The sequence below is a fragment of the Phyllostomus discolor genome, chromosome 13 (assembly GCF_004126475.2).
Source record: "Phyllostomus discolor isolate MPI-MPIP mPhyDis1 chromosome 13, mPhyDis1.pri.v3, whole genome shotgun sequence".
Lineage (NCBI taxonomy): Eukaryota > Metazoa > Chordata > Mammalia > Chiroptera > Phyllostomidae > Phyllostomus > Phyllostomus discolor.
The window spans coordinates 688,202-704,321 of record NC_040915.2 but is presented as its reverse complement, the minus strand read 5'-3'; the positions used below and the strand labels follow the sequence as shown (position 1 = coordinate 704,321).

Genomic DNA, 16,120 nt, shown 5'->3' with positions numbered 1-16,120 from the left:
ACTTTTGTTTAAAAATATACATAATGATGTGTATTGCAACACTGTTTGTAGTACCCAAATCTTAGAAACAACCTAACCTACTGTCACCCCAAACAGGATCTGACCACTTGGCAGGTGTCAATCAAAACAACACACCAGGTTGATTTTGTAACTGGGAACTGCACTGCATGCTGGCAAGCAAGGAGTGTACTGGGGCTTATTCCCTGAGCAGTGTTTCCCTGAGAACAAAAGATCACAGCATATTATAGGGCCAGCTGCTTACCTCATAGCATGTTGAGGTATGTTCAGGGTGAGCATGCGCAGTTAGCAGGCATGACTCTCCATACATTGCATGTACAGAAAATGGCAGATAAGCCATGCCTTGGGCAGAGATTTTAGTATTATGAGGGTATAATGAGAAAAGTTCACACCAAGGCATCAACATGTCCTCTGGTCAGTTTCAAATGGTCTAGGGTGGATTTCTAGCAGTTTTCTTGTCTTTACCTTCCTGCCCTGAAGGCAAGGTAGTAAGTTGTTAGTAATCAATAAACTGAACAAGCTTAGCAAATGTTTAGGTAGTTGCAAAAGCTTTATCCTCGTTTTTCTTTTTTTTTAAGATTTTACTTATTTTTAGAGAGAGGAGGAAAGAAAGAGAATAGGAGAGAAACTTCAATGTCTGGTTCCTTCTTGCACACCCCCTACTGGAGATCTGGCCCAAAACCCAGGCATGTGCCCTGACTGGGAATCGAGCCCACTACCTTTTGGTTCACAGGCCGGCACTCAACCCACTGAGCCACACCAGCCAAGGCTTTCTCCTAGTTCTTAACCCTTCTGTATCAGCTAGGTAGGCTACACTACCATCAGAGAGAACTGGTTAAATAAAATAGGAGTCATCCATGTAATGGTTCTGCCCCATTGCAAAGCATGCGGTAACCACCTCTTTGTGCTGTTATAAAACATTTAGAGTTCTGTGAAAAAAGTATGTTTCCTGTCATGTTGCAAAGGGAGATATATTATCATAAATAGAAACTTGGACAAAGCAAGTTTCCTGGAAAGATGCATGAGAAATTCCCAAGAGTGGTTGATGCTGAAGAAGGGGCTGACACTTTGGAAATAGAAAGGAGCAGCTTTTTTTTAACATGTGTATTTTTTTTCAATAAAAAGTCAATTAAGTTTCTTCTTTTATGCTTATTTTTCAAAAAAGATAGCATATGTAAAACCCATTGTAAACAAAATTATTGACCAATTTGTCCTTCCTATGTAGCTGATTCTTTTTTTAATTTTTTTAAATTTATTGATTTTATAGAGAGAGGAAGGGAGAGAGAGAAACAGTGATTTGTTGTTCCATTTAGTTATGCATTCACTGGTTGATTTCCATATGTCTCAACTGTGGCATCTTTGGATGATGCTCTAACCACCTGGGTATGCAGTCTCCAGTTGCTTCTTAAAAGTTAACTCGCCTCCATCCCACCCACAAAGCTGTCCTGATCCTTGCTCATCCCCACCCTCCTTTGCTAGAAGGAAGATAGTGTGCACATAGCAGAGGGAACACCCTATATTCCCAACCAGTCCTTTCTTATTGGCTGGGTCAGTAATGGCCGTTTTTCTGTACCCACACTAATCTGGCCTTGCCAAATCAAAGTGATAGTCAAAAGGGAAAAAGAGTATGTCATTATATTTCTTTTATTACAATTTTTTTAAATTTTTAAAATTTATTTTAAGAGAGAAGGGAAGGAAGGGGAAAAGAAAGGGAGAGAAGCATCTATGTGCAAGAGATACATCAGTCGGCTGCCTCTTGCACACCCCCAACTGGGGACTTGGCCTGTAACCCAAGCATGTGCCTGACCAGGAATTGAACAGGTGACCTTTCAGTTCATGGGTCAGCACTCGATCCACTGAGCCACACCAGCCAGGGCTTGTTATTTTTGACATTGGTAAACCATATATATTTCTTCCTTTGTGGACTATTCATGTCATTTGTCTATTTTTGTATTATAGGTTTTGTCTTATTCATGTTCACAGTAAGAAAATTGTATGCATGAGGATTATCTATGGTAATTTTTCCTCCCCAGTCTAAGAACTTTTCATCTGGGGCCATTTTTAGTTATAAGGAACAGAAACACATGGAAACAAACTCACAGAAAGCACAAAGGGCTACCAAAAAACCTGGGGAGAGGAAAAGGAACACTGCCTGGCTTTGTGCTGTCTGGGGGTGGGAACTGGCATGGAGTTGCCTTTTCCTGGCTTTCAGAGCCACCTGGCCTCGTGCATGGGCTCCATCCTCCTCCCTCTCTCATCAGGCACCTCCACTCACTGCCCTTTGATAAGGTGGAGCATGCCTGCCAGCACCATGCTTGATTGGTGACCTCCACACAGTGCACAGGACTAGTGTGTCCCCAAACCCCTTGGGCTGGGGAACCTCCTCCCAACTTCTGGAAGGCAGTTGGCAGTCTATCTGCTGTGTCTTCTGGTTGAGGTCCCCAACAGCGCCCCATCCTCTGGCTCTAGTCTGCTCTCCTGGACTGCTCCTCAGCCGTCACAGGACCTCCCTGCGCTCATCCTGGATATAGATGTCCTATATCCTCCACCCCACAGATTAGAAATTCAACTCTCTTGAACAGTTCCATGATTTTGGTAATGCATACTACATAACCATGTAATTACTACATAAGGGAGATATGGAACATTTTCATTACCCCAGAAGTTTCCTCTGAAGTTCTTTCTTTCCCTCTGACACCAAATATGTTGTCTTCTGACACCACTTCTATCAAGTCAATTAAATCTGGACACTAAATGTTAACCTAAAATTAAGAAGCCAAAATGAGTGGCAACAAGCATTTATTTGGGATAAAAGAATTGTAATTCAGAAAGCACAGATTCAGGCAGAAACCCAAATAGTAAAATAGTATGCTGATTACAGGGTGAAGGCAAGGGGATTTTCTGAAAAGAGGAATGATTACATGAAAAGAAGAAAGAATTCCTATAGGTGCTGACAAGCTGAGCTCTTGGCTGTACCTGATGGATTACCCTCAGAAAGAGGGTCCCTAAACATCAGTCCTTGTGCTCAGGATGTCTGCTTGTTTTATACATAAGCATTTGTAAGACGTTGGTTTGGCCCAGTCCAATAAGCCCAAAGTTTCGAGGAGCCAGCTGTGCAAGGCATTTCCACTGGAAGGGTGGTTCCAGCTCCACTCCAATATGGCCCCACATGTCCTTTTCACACTGACTGCCCAGAGTGAGTGTCAGATTCCAGAGGTTTAAGGACTCAGCCCTTTAAGACTGCCCCCACTACAGATGCTAGCTGCAAATGGGGTGCCTGGGCTACCCACATGATAGCATTTAGGGATCCATCGATAATCAGCTCATGTTTGCATAAACACAGGTGTGATTATTAGTGGTTCATTATCGCTAATAAAAGACACCCCTTTCACTCAGGAAATTCCAAGGTTTTGTTCTGTGCCAGGAACCGAGGACAAAGACCCTAGTCCATTCCCACCACCAGCCACAGGCAAAAAGGGATCTGCTTTCTGTTACTGTAGAAAAGATTGATCTTTTTCTAGAGCTTCATATAAATGGAATCATATAGTATGGTTAAAGAGAAAATAAAACCACAGGCTCAAAATGGCATCACTCATGCTAAAAGCCCATGATACCAAACTTAGACTTAATACCTGTTCTAATTGCAGTTTCCACCTCTCACAGAAACATAATTTTAGTCACCAGTATGGAATTGTCTGGTCAAGAACCAGTCGAGTAATCTGTCACACAGACATCCACTACCATCCCTATGAAAATAAGAGGCACTCTGCATAATAAAAACCCTTCCCTCCTCTTCCCCCAAAGAAAAGGTGTCTTGGCCCCAAAATAATCCTTTCATTTTTTTTTTATTTTAATAACTCCCTCACCCCACCCTCCTTCCTATAAAATCCTTCCATTTAGTACCACTCCCTGAAATGCCCTGCTAGTTGTTAGATGTGGTGTTCTGTAGAATGGCAGTTTTGCAGTTTATTTTATACATTAGAATCAAAGAGGAGGTGTAAGGAGTTACACGAAATCCACAGGTGGTAAATTAAGCGGGGGGAGCAAAGTAGGGGGAATCTATGGGATTGGATAAAAAGAAGAGACACATACTTTTTTTAATTTTTATTTATTGGTTTTAGAGAAAGAGGAAGGGAGAGAAAGAAGTATTACATGTATTCTTTGGTTGATTCTTGTTATGTGCGTTGACCAGAATCAAACCCACAAAACCTTGGGGTACCAGGTCATACTCTGACTAACCAAGCTATCGGAGCTACCTGGCCAGGGCACACAGTTCTTTTACACAGGTGGGTGCACAGTTAACATTCACTATCCAGCGACAGTTAACACTTACAGCACGGGGGTGGGGGGTGGGGGGTGGGGGGAGGGGGGAGGGCAGGGACAACCAACAGTGAAGAGCCCGGTGGACTCTGGTGCTGGTGGGAGGTTTTGCCCTGAGGGCTGGAAAGGAGATTACTCTACTGTTTCTAAGGTGTGTTATCTTAGATGCAAAAAGACAATGGCTTTTATTTATTTTTAGGGAGAGGGTAAGGGAGGGAGATAAACATCTCTGTGCAAGCTGTCTGTACCCAGGCAGTGCCCTGATCAGGAATCGAACCAGTGACCTTTCAGTTCACAGGAACTGAGCCCCACCGGTCAGGGCAGGCACCTTGCTTCTCCATCCAGCCCTGCTGCTGGTGGTTCATACATGTCCCAGGACCTGCTCCTTTCCTGGCTAGCATTTTGGCTCAATAAAACCTTTCTTTCAGAAAAGCTTTCAGCCATGAAAGCTTCTGTTTAACACCTCAGTTTTTCTTAAACATTATTATTTTTTTGGCAGAATTTTAAGGTTTTATTAACACAAATACAATGTGCACACAGTCTGTCTATTCATTTTCTTTACTGCACAGCCTGGCATTGGGATTGGTGACTCTGATGGCCAGCTGGGCTGCTCTTTCCATAATGGCTTTGCAGTTCTTTGAGGAGACGTTGTGAGCAATCTCAGCACAGTAAGATTTGTTGCACATCAGCAGCACTTCAAGCTCCTTGATGTTATGGACCAGGAACTTTCGAAAACCACTGGGCAACATGTGCTTTGTTTTCTTGTTGCTCCCATAACCAATGTTGGGCATCAGTATTGGGCCCTTGAATCTTCTTCACGCCCTATTGTCAATGCCTTGGGTTTCTGGCAGTTCTGCTTAATTTTGGCATAACGGTCTGACTGGTGCCAAATGAACTTCTTGGTCCTCTTTTTGACAGTCTTGGGTTTCGCGAGGGGTCTGAGGGCTGCCATGGTGCCAAGTAAGAGATGGCTGCCACCTCCATAGGCAGCGCCGAGGAAGAGAGAGCTCTTAAACATTATTGAAATATGATTTACATACAATAAAGTTTGGCCGCTGTAAGTAAAAGATTCAATGATTTTTATCACATTTATGGAATTGTGCAGCCATTACAGCAACCCAATTTTAGAATATCCCCGCCACCAGAAAGTCCCCGTGGTCCACCTGCAGTCAGCTCTCAGTCACCCCAGGCAGCCACTGTGCTGCTTTCTCCCTCTACTGACCTCCCTTTTCTAGGTGTTCCATTCAAATGGAATCACATCATGTGGTCTATGTATTTCATTTGTCTCACTCAGTATGTTTTTGGGGTTCATCCACGCTGTAGCACCAGCCAGGAACTCATTCCTTTTTATTGCTGGCTAATACTCCATTGCATGGACAGACCACACTCTGTTTGCCCACTGGACAGTGGGAGGGGACATTTAGAAGGCATCCAGCTTTCTGCTGTAATAGGTCAGACTCGGTGAACATTTGTACACAGGTCTTTATATGGACATGTTTCCATTTCTTTTGGGCAACACAAAGAAGTGGAATTGCTGACTTGTATGGTAAGTTTACGCTGACTCTTAAGGAAAATGCCAAATTATTTCCCGAAGTGGCAGCTCTACCTTGCATTCCCAGAACGGAGTGAAGGGTGTCGTTTATTGCCAGCATCACTGACACTCGCTCTTGTCTGCCTTTCTGATCGGAGCCATTCTTACAGGTGTGCAGGGGCAGCTCTGATGCCACCATGGTCTGTCCCAAACCTGTGAGTTCCCTCTGGCGGCGACACCTGCCCCGGGGGAAAAGCGCCAAACCCTCGCTGCTCTTACCCAGAGTTCAGCAGTGTTTCTTGGATAAGTGCTTTTCTTTTTTTAAAGGTTATATGTATTTATTTTTAGACAGGGAGTAACAGAGGGAGAGAAATGTCCATGCGTGGTTGCCTCTTGGCACCCTCAGCCAACGACCTGGCCCACAACCCAGGCACATGCGGGACTGGGAATCCCACCGGCGACCCTTTGGTGTGTAGCCTGCACTCAATCTGCCAAGCTGCTCAATTCACCAACACAGCCAACCTGAGGAAGCCTGGGGCTCCCTCTGCTGTGAGGGTTTTATGGAGGCTCCATCAATCCTCAACTCCGTTTTTGGCCCCTCTCCCTTCTCCAGAGAAAGCCGGGCGGGCGGGACTGGATGCTCCAAGCTTCTAATCACAGCTTGGTCTTTCTGGTGACCAGCCCCATTCAGGAGCCAACCTAGAGTCACCTCATTAGAACAAAAGTATTTCCATAACCCAGGGAATTCTAAGGAATTCAGCGATTTTGGCTGGCAACAGGGGTCGAAGACAAAATATTAGAACAAAAGATACTGCTAGTGCTCTGATCATTTAGGAAATTTCAACGGTTTCAGGGCCTCTGTGCCAGGAACCCAGGGCAGAGACCGATCTGCATGCTGTGTGCTATGTCACAGTACCCACAGAGGAGGAGGAAGGCCTCTCACTTGTAGCAGAGTGCAGAGGGCCAGTTGCTGAGTACGACGGGAGAGCCAGTTGTCAGCTACAATGGTGGCGATGGGACAGACAGGGGGCACCAACGGAGGCCAAATCACAGGGCGCCTGACGTGCACCAGGACGCTGACGTGGCCTTACTGTGTCTGCCTGCAGCAGAGAGCGAAGGCTCCTCTGCAGTGTGCAAATGCAGTGCCTGTCCCAAGACGGGATCCTGTACTGGAAGGACAAAGACGTTGTGAAGAATGTCGTCAGCTAACTAATTAAACTGAAGTGTGGATGGTCACTTTAAGTTTTGTACCAGTATAAATGTGTAAGGTCAATAACTACTGTGTTTAAAGGAGAGGGTGTATGCTGAGGTGTTCAGGGGTTAAGGGCTGAGATGTTTGTGAATGGTTCAGAAATGACCGAGGGAATGGGCCACACACAGTGCCACCTGCAGGGGATCTGGATGAAAGGTGTGCACGAATTCCCTGTACAACTTCAAGTTTACAATTCAAAAAACAAGACAGCCTCTCCCAATTTCAGACAAGTGTTTGTTTAGGTCAATGATGAGAACTCATTGAAAAGACAACTGCCCAGCATGGGTGTCCCACCTTTTGGCCACACAGGAAGAAGAGGGGATGTCTTGGGCCATACACTAAATACACAAACACTAACAAAAACTGATGAGCGGAAAAAAAAGGGTTTTAAGTAAATTTATGATTTTGTGTTGGGCCGCTTTCATAGCCATCCTTGGCTGCGTGTGGCCCCTGGGCTGTGGGCTGGACACCTCTGGACTCACTTTAGAGCTTACTTTGGAAGTTAAAACGCCAGAAAATGATTTTGATTTCTGCAGAAAGCCTGAGACTTTAACAGGCACCTGTGTGAAAAAGAATTATTTGGGATAAACTACACCATGAGTTAATCGCAGCATTAACCCACCACATACACTTGTTTAAATGCCTGTAACAAAAATCCACTATACATTAATTTATTTACAGCTCTCATACAAATATAAAATCATAATAAACTTATAAATTACCATAAAACAGAAATATTCAAATTAACATTTAAATAGGGCAACACAAAGTTTTTCTGTTGAAAATAAATGGTCTTTAACCTGTGTGCTGGTCCCCATGCCCCAAGGCTGATGTTTCAAAGTTCATCTGACACCACTACTGCTGGGCAGGAACTGGACACACATTTTCTATCCCCTCTTTGTGTGTGTGTGTGTGTGTGTGTGTGTGTGTAAGGATTTTTACTTATTAGAGAGGGTAAAGGGAGGGAGAAAGAGAGGAAGAGAAACATCAATGTATGGTTGCCTCTCCCACGCCCCTACTGGAGACCTGGCCTGCAACCCAGGCACGTGCCCTATGACTGGGAATTGAACCAGTGACCACTTGGTTCACAGGCCAGCACTCAATCCACTGAGCCACACCAGCTGGGGCCCCTAGCCACTCTTCAGATGACTGTGAAATCTTCCATTTGGAGAGGAGCTCAGCACCACCACCCTACCACCCCACCTGCCCGTTGCTCTCTCCTTAGCCTCTGCTGCTCAAACCCAGGGGCAGATTCTCAGGCTCTGTGGTGCTTCCTGAAGGTGGTTATCTAGAGCAGATTAATATTTTTCAGACTTTTTTCTTAAAACAGAATGTTTAAATATATTTTTTAGATTATTGCAGATTCCAAAGAACTGCAGGGAACTAACTTTAAGGCACAATGGGTAGCAAGGAAACAAGAAGCAGCCCTGGCCAGGTAGCTCACTTTGTTACAGCATTGTCCCAATATGCCAAGGTTGCAGGTTCGATCCCTCATCAGGACACATACAAGAATCAACCAATGAGGGCACAAGTGGGTGGAACAACAAATCGATGTCTCCTTCTCCCTTCCTCTCTGTCTGTAAAATCAATAAATAAAATTTTTTTTTTAATTAAAAAAAAAATTTTTTTTAATTTAAAAATTTTTCTTATTTCTTTTCAGATAGAGGGAAAGGGAAGGAGAAAGAAAGGAAGAGAAACATCAATGTGTGGTTGTCTCTCTCATGCTTCCGTACTGGGGGCCTGGCCAGCAATCCAGCATGGGCCTTGACTAGGAATTTGCAGGCCAGCACTCAATCCACTGAGCCATACCAGCTGGGGCTAAAGCTTGTTTTAAAAAAGAAAAACAATGGTATTGGTGCAAGAACAGACTGATGGAAGAAAATGGGGAACCCAGGAAGAGTCATGGTCACATGAAGAAGGACAGACATGATATTCACTAGGGGTGAAGGCCGCTCTTGTCTATAAATGGCACTGGGTTAACTCAGTAACTGTATGGGAAAAAAAAGGACTCTTACCTCATACTATAAACAATAATTAACTCAAAATGGAACAGAGACCTAAATGTAACATAAAGTAAAAAGCCATAGAACTTCCAGAAGAAAACAGAGGAGAAAACGTTAGTTATTCTAGGTCTGGCAGTGAGTTCTTAAATAGGACCCAAAAAGCATAAACTACAAGATTATCAAAATTAAAAATTTTTAGTAAAAGGCAAGCCATAGGGAGCATTTGAGATCTCACTCCCCGGCTATGTTGTCAGTTTGGCTCAAACAAATTCACAAAAATTCTCTACAGGTTTGGAAGTTTCTTGTGTCAAAAATTACTTGGCATAGCGTGGCAGGATTCCAAAGAAGCCCACCTAGGACCACCCTGTGCACCCGGCTGCTGCTGCTGGGCACTGGCAGGGCCCCCTGTGCCCTCCTCCCTCCTGCTTTGCATCGGTGAAAGTGGATGAGTTTTCTCTAGAAATTCCCAGCCTCTTTGCTTTAAGTAGCAGGTCATGACTTTATTTGAGCTGTTCTTAGAAAATCCTCAAGATGGATGCAGTTGGGATAACCCAGGGAAAGGGAAAAAAAGGATGGCTGCTTTAGTTTCAGTCTTTTAATCGGGTTGCTTACCGAGAGTCTGACGAAATCTCTGTTGGGCAAATGACAGACTGAACTCTCTTTAGATGCAACAGAGAAAGGACACTTGCTTCCCCAACCTGAATGGCCAGTGGCGTGACGGATTGTTGTTCAGATCTCCAAATCTGGAGTGGCGGGGATGGAAGCCAGCAGTCATCCAGGGCAGTAATGCAGCTGATCCCAGAGAGGCTGGTGGGGCTCCAGGGGAGGGGGGCCAGGAGGCCCTGAAAGAGGGGCCCACAGAGAGGCCTGTGCCTTGGATTCTGGGGGCATCTGGTGCTGTTGCTGGCCCTTGCACGGGTATTCTTAGGTGACCGAGAATCTTGGTGGGTTTGCCTGAGGAAGAGTTTCTGCAAGGGCCAGAAGTGGTACCACCAGGAAACGCACCACACTGGCCTGTCTGCAGATGTGTGCGCACAGGCTGGCTTTCCCCAGAAGTTTGCTGAGATGCTACAGACCTCAAAGTGAACTTGGGAAATTGTGCCTCCCAGGCCAGGGAGGCCATGATGGTCTGCCTCCCGCTGGTATTTGGATGGCTAAGATTAGGGTCCTGTGAGCCTTCAAAATTAGTTTCTCAACACACAGTTAGAAAAATCTGGTATAAAATTAGGGAAAATGCATGGGAAAAAATTATTAGACACTGTCTCAGAACTTACAAAGGCCTTCTCTCCTAAACTAATATGAAATTACATAACAACATTCAGATAAATGGATCAGCCGATGAAGCCGTTTCAGGGTCAACCCATTTCTCAGGGGCACTGGAAACAGCTGTCTTCGTTTCAGAGGGCAAAGGTCACCTGGGAACTGACTTGTCAAGGGTAAAAAAAAAAAAAACTGTAATAGTCCTCCAGAACAAAATTTGGATACAATTATTCTGCGTCTGTCTGTGTGAGTCCATACACATATGTTGTGAATGTGAAATAACTTTCTACCTCTGGATAGTATTATTGAAATCAAGTTAAAGGCAAAAGCTTGGACTTCCAGCCAAGATGGAGGCACTGTGCCTCCTAGCACAACCAAGATAGGGACAACAACAATTTAGAAACACAATAACAACCAGAACTGACAGAAAATTGAACTGTATGGAAGTCAGACAACCAAGGAGTTAAAACAGACACGTTCATCCAGACTGGTAGGAGGGGCGGAGTCGGGCAGCTGGGCAGAGAGGGGTCACAGCACAAAGAGCATTAGGACCAGACGCCGTAAGGCATCCCGGGTGTGCAAGACCGCAGTGGGTGGACCCTGGGTGTGAAAGCGGCAGCTGGCAGACCCTGGCCAAAGGGTGGCAACTGGCAGACCCAGTGAGGTGGCAAATGTGAAGCAAGGCACTTTGCACAACCCAGGATCCCAGTGCCAGGAAACAGAGCCTTGGGGCACTGACTGAAAACACCTGTGGGGGTTGAGGCACAGGGAGAGACTCCAAGACTCACGAGAGGTTGTTGGAAAGACCCACGGGGTGCACAAGCCCACCCACACAGGAATCAGCACCAGAAAGGCCCAGTTACCTTGGGGGAAATGGTGGAAGGGACTGAAATCCGATGAAGAGAGGAGCAAGCGCCATTGTTCCCTCTAGGACCCTGTCCCCACATACAGTGTCACAACCTAGTGACTGGGCTGGCCAGCCTTGGTGAACACCTAAGGTTCCACCCCTCATATGTAACAGGTGCAACCAGACCAAAAAATAAAAAAAATAAAAAAAGATGGCTCAAACAGAAGAACAAATGAAAACCCCAGAACCAATACTTTTAAATGACCAAGAGATAGCCAACCTATCAGATGCACAGTTCAAAACATTGGTGATCAGGATGCTCACAGAATTGGTTGACTTTAGTTGAAAATTAGATGAAAAAATGAAGGCTATAGTAAGTGAAATGAAGAAAAATGCACAGGGAACCAATAGGGATGGAAAGGAAACTGGGACTGAAATCAATGGAGTGAACCAGAAGGAAGAAAAAAAACCCAAAAAATCAGAAAAGAATGAAGAAATAAGAACTCAATAAAATAAGTAGGGGCTTAGGAACCTCCAGGACATCTTTAAACTTTCCAACATCCGAATTATAGGGGTACCAAAAGGGGAAGAGAAAGAGCAACAAGTGGAAAACTTATTTGGACAAATAATAAAGGAGAACTTCCCCAATCTGGCAAAGGAAATAGACTTCCAGGAATCTCAGAGAGTCCCAAAGAAGTTGGACCCAAGAAGAAACACACCAAGGCACATCATAATTACATTAGCCAAGGTCAAAATGAAGGAGAGAATCCTAGAAGCAGCAAGAGATAAGGAGATAGTCACCTACAAAGGAGTTCCCATCAGACTGTCAGTTGATTGCTCAAAAGAGATCTTACAGGCAAGAAGGGGCTGGAAAGAAGTATTCCAAGTCATGAAAGACAAGGTCCTACACCCCAGATTACTCTATCCAGCAAAGCTTTCATTTAGAATGGAAGGGCAGATAAAGTGCTTCTCAGATAAGGTCAAGTTAAAGGAATTCATCATCACCAAGCCCTTATTTTATGAAATGTTAAAGGAACTTATCTAAGAAAAGAAGATAAAGAAAAAACATGTATAGTAAAAGGACAGCAAACTCACAATTACTAACAACCACACCTAAAGCAAAACCAAAAGAAACTAAGCAAACAACTAGAACAGGAACAGAACCACAGAAATGGAGATCACATGGAGGGTTAGCAACAGGGGAGTGGGAGGAGGAGAGAAGGGGAAAAGGTACAGAGAAAAAGTAGCATAGATTGTAGGTTGAAAATACACGGGGGAGGGTAAGAATAGTATGAGAAATGTAGAAGCTAAAGAACTTATAAGTATGACATATGGACATGACTAAAGGGGGGGATATGGGTGGGAGAGGGTGTACAGGGTAGAGGGGAATGAAGGGGGAAATGGGACAACTGTAATAGCACAGTCAATAAAATATATTTTTTAAAAAGGCAAAAGCTTGTAAAAATAGGGGATTCTAAAATTCTCAGGCTCTGGCCAGGTAGCTCAGCTGATGAGAACATTGTCCCAATATGCCAAGGCTGCAAGTTCGAACCTCAGTCAGGGCACATATAACAATTAACTAATAGCCCTGGCTGGCATAGCTCAGTGGATTGAATGCGGGCTGTGCAGGTTTGATTCCCAGCCAGGGTACATGCCTGGGTTGCAGACCTTAACCCCCAGCAACCACACATTGATGTTTCTCTCTCTCTCTATCTCCTTCCCTTCCCTCTCTCTAAAAAAAAAAAAAAAAAGAAAGAAATAAAATCTTTTAAAAAAAAGAATTAACTAATGAGTGCATAAGTGGAACAACAAATTGATTTTTGTCTCTTTCTCCCTCCCTCTGTCCCTAAAATCAATAAATAAAAATTTTAAAAAGGAAACTACATGGTAATAAAAAATAAATAAAAGTAAAATTCTTAGCCCAGCTGGTATAGCTCAGTGGATTGAGCACAGGTCTATGAACCATGCGGTTGCTGGTTCGATTCCCAGTCGGGGCACATGTTTGGGTTGCAGGCCAGGTCCCCCGGTAATAGGGCACACAGAAGGCAACCACACACTGATGTTTCTCTTCCTCTCTTGCTCTCGCTCTCTCTCTCTCTCTCTCTCCCTCCCTTCCCCTTTCTCTAAAAGTAAATGAAATCTTTAAAAAAATAAAATTCTTAGAAATATAGAAACTAACTCAAATACTTTCCAAGTTCAAGTGATCTGAGATTAATCCATAGTAAATAAAAGCTAAATAAAAGGAAAAAAAGCTAACTTAAGTTTGTTGGTTTAAGTAAAACAGACATGTCTTTATTTTACCTGGGTTTACAAAAATAAGTCAATATTAATAATTGACTTTTAAGTTTGTGAAAAATGTTTCTAGAGCTTATAAGATGTTCAAGCTAAACAATGCTAACTGATGATTTCTTAGTTTTCACTAGACACTGAAATTTTAAGGGTTAAGACTCAATATATGTAAGGAAGTGTCTAGAATACATTATGTGGGTAAACAATGGTTGTAAATGAAACTAACAGTGGGGGACGTCCAGTCGAGATGGCAGCGTAGGCAGACATGGCTTGCCTCTTCGCACAGCCATATCAAAATTACAACTAAAGTATTGAACAACCATCACTCAGAACCATCAGAAATTGAATTCGAATGGAGAGGTCTGACAACTACAGAATCAAAGAAACCACATCCATCCCAACTGGTAGGAGGGGAGCAGACGCAGAATGGGCTTGTCACTCACCCACATGTGGTGGATAAAAATTCGAGAAGGGTATCTCAGGAGCAAGGAGTCCCAGTCCCACATCAGGACCCCCAGCCCAGGGTTCCAGTGCCAGGAAGATAAGTCTCCCCAACTTCTGGCTGCAACAACTGGCAGGGATGGAGACAGTGGAAGAAACTTCTGGAGCCCCAAGCAGTTCCTCCTAAAGAACCCACACATGGACTCACTTATTCTGACTCACTCCCTCTGAGCTCTGGCTCCGGGGTAGCAGCTTGAAAGGCTCCATTGGTATACAGGGAGAAACTGAAGTGTCTGGCATCAAGGTGAGTAGAGGCCATTGTCCCTTTTTTAAACCCTCCACACATGGAGCTGGCAAGTTGGTGCCGTAGTGAGACTCTATCAATCTACCTAACACTGTTTGACCCGCCTTGGAGAGCCCCGGAGACTCTGCCCCACCCACTTTACCGGTTCACCCAGGCTGCTTTTCCATATGAATGGCTGGTCTTGGTTCAGGCTGCACAACCTCCTAAATCCTCTCAAACAAGCAGCAGCTGACCTTGTGAACCCCAGGTCTGGCACTACCAGCAGCCAGCCTAGTTTCACCTGGGAAGCTCTAAATCCAACACAAGCAGCAGCCATCTGATTGCTTAATAGCTCAGGCAGGGTGGCCCCAGGCATAATACGAGTGGGGGCTGACCTTGGCCTGCACCACCAGGGGGAACCCCAGGGCCAGTGCACCCACTGGACAGCTACAGACCATGTCAGAGCACCACCACCTGCCACTGCACAACTGATCCGCCATGGATAGTGGAGGTTGATGGTCAGTGGTCACAGCCAGTCCTTGCAGCTGACTGGCCTGGGTAAACCCCTCCCACTGGCCTGCCAACAGCATTCAAGTCTCAACTACAAGAGGAGAATGTAGTCAGCCCCCACACAGGGTGCACCTTGAGTATCCAGCCTGGGTGCTAGGGGAGGCTGTGCCACTGGACCCCACAGGACACCTACTACATTAGGCCATACTACCACTACCAAATGAAAGATCAAAACTCCAGAAAAAGAACTAAACAAAATGGAGATAAGCAATCTGTCACATGCACAGTTCAAAACATTGGTTATAAGGATGCTCAAAGAACTCAGTGAGGACCTCAGCAGCATAAAAAAGATCCAGTCAGAAACGAACGATGTACTAATTGAAATAAAAAACAATTTATGAGGAAATAACAGTAGAGTGGATGAAGCCAAGAATCAAATCAATGATTTGGAACAGAAGGAAGCAAAAGCAACCAATCAGAACAAGAAAAAAGAATCCAAAAAATGAGGATAGTATGAGCAGCCTGTGGGACAACTTCAAGAGGTCCAACATTCACATCACAGGGGTGCCAGAAGGAGAAGAGAAAGAGCAAGAAGTTGGACGTCTTCCCTAGCTGGCGTAACTTGGTGGATTGAGCACAGGCCTGTGAACCATCGGACCTTGGGTCCAATCCCCAGTCAGTGAACATGCCTGGCTTGTGGGCTCGGTCCCCAGTAGGGGACACGGCACACAAGAGGCAACCACACATTGATATTTCTCTCCCTTTTTCCCTCCCTTCCCTTTTCTCTAAAAATAAATTTAAAAAATCTTTTTTTAACAATTTAAAAAATAAAAGCAATTGGAAATCTATTTGAAAAAATAATGAAAGAAAACTTCCCTAATTTGGCAAAGGAAATAAACATGCAAGTCCAGGAAGCACAGAGTCCCAAACAAGATGAATGCAAAGAGGCCCACTCCAAAACACATTGTAATTAAAACGACAAAAGTTAAAGATAAAGAGGGAATCTTAAAAGCAGCAAGAGAAAGGCAGATAGTTACCTACAGGGGAGTTCCCATAAGATGACAGCTGATTTCTCAAAAGAAACTTTGCAGGCCAGAAGGGACTGGCAAGGAGTATTCAAAGTCATGGAAAGCAGGGACCTACAGCCAAGATTGCTCTATCCAGCAAAGCTATCATTTAAAATTGAAGAGTAAAGAGTTTCTGAGACAAGAAAAAAAAGTAAGGAGTTCATCATCACCAAACCATCATTATAGGAAATATTAAAGAGATTTATTTAAGAAAAAGATCAAAACTAGGAACAATAAAATGGCAAAAAACAGGTAGTTACAGAATAGCTATGGGGACGTAAAGTACAACATAGGAAATG

The 16,120-nt window shown here is 44.3% G+C and overlaps 1 pseudogene; it reads right to left on the bottom strand.

Moving 5' to 3' along the window:
- Positions 1 to 4,629: 4,629 nt before the first annotated feature.
- LOC114510015 lies at positions 4,630 to 5,337 on the bottom strand (annotated as a pseudogene).
- Positions 5,338 to 16,120: the final 10,783 nt, after the last annotated feature.